This window comes from Dasypus novemcinctus, chromosome 10 (assembly GCF_030445035.2).
Source record: "Dasypus novemcinctus isolate mDasNov1 chromosome 10, mDasNov1.1.hap2, whole genome shotgun sequence".
In the NCBI taxonomy this organism is placed as follows: Eukaryota; Metazoa; Chordata; class Mammalia; order Cingulata; family Dasypodidae; genus Dasypus; species Dasypus novemcinctus.
The window spans coordinates 48,847,413-48,848,322 of record NC_080682.1 but is presented as its reverse complement, the minus strand read 5'-3'; the positions used below and the strand labels follow the sequence as shown (position 1 = coordinate 48,848,322).

The window sequence follows — 910 nt, the reverse complement described above, 5'->3', positions numbered from 1 at the left end:
GTACGGCCCTTGGCCCAGATGCAGGCACCTCTAACCCACCAGGCTTGCTTTTGCATTCCTGGGTTGCGTCCCTCATATCCAGAGGTCACCAGAATACAAACTGCAAAATTCTAAGCACAACTCCTTAATTAGAATGGGGTGATTATTTCTTTGTGTTACTAGAAGCTTAAGAGTTGAGGGAAGGTAATATGAATAATCTCATTTTAATAAATACACACTTTAATTTCCCACTACTATATTATAAAAATACTAGCATTTTTAGTATATCTTCATAGAAAATATTTAGTTGATTTTTTAATGTCATCTACAGTGATTTTTTTTTTAAATGGGGAGAGTGGGAATGCAGTCCCCCACTACTGCAAATTATGCCTTTGAGTTTCCCACAGTTGGAGAAATTGCAGGGGTCAGCACATCCGAAATGCAATGGGTAACCCTTGCCCTGGGAAAATTCACATCGTGATCATGGTATTTCCCCTGCCAGGTAAGTATCTACAATGATTTTTATCTAATATGAAAATGAAACAAACACAAGTAACTATAAATACATATGTATTTGCATATAAATACATGTGTATATTTAGACTGGTTTAGATACATGTATGTGTCCTTTGTGAATACAAAAAATAATAAAATAATGAATTTATATGCTGCCACAGCTTTGCAAGATGAAAAGAGAAAATGAAAATTCCAAATGAACAAATGGGGGAATGTTCAGTCTGCAAATAATCAAATAAATGCAAATTAAAATGAGGTTATGCTTTGCTGCTATTACACAGATAAAATTTTAAAATAAATCACAATTACCAATAATGGTGATGTTGTGGTTAAATTTATGGATAAAAACAATTTTTGATAAAATTATAACTTGGGGCCATTATTATATATCAATACATATCAGAAGAAATCAAGA

The 910-nt window shown here is 32.9% G+C and overlaps 1 non-coding gene across 1 annotated transcript; it reads right to left on the bottom strand.

Moving 5' to 3' along the window:
* Positions 1-325: 325 nt before the first annotated feature.
* LOC111760611 (U1 spliceosomal RNA) lies at positions 326-489 on the bottom strand. Its single transcript, XR_002794250.2, has one exon. It is a non-coding gene; the product is annotated as a U1 spliceosomal RNA (small nuclear RNA).
* Between the last annotated feature and the right edge of the window lie 421 nt (positions 490-910).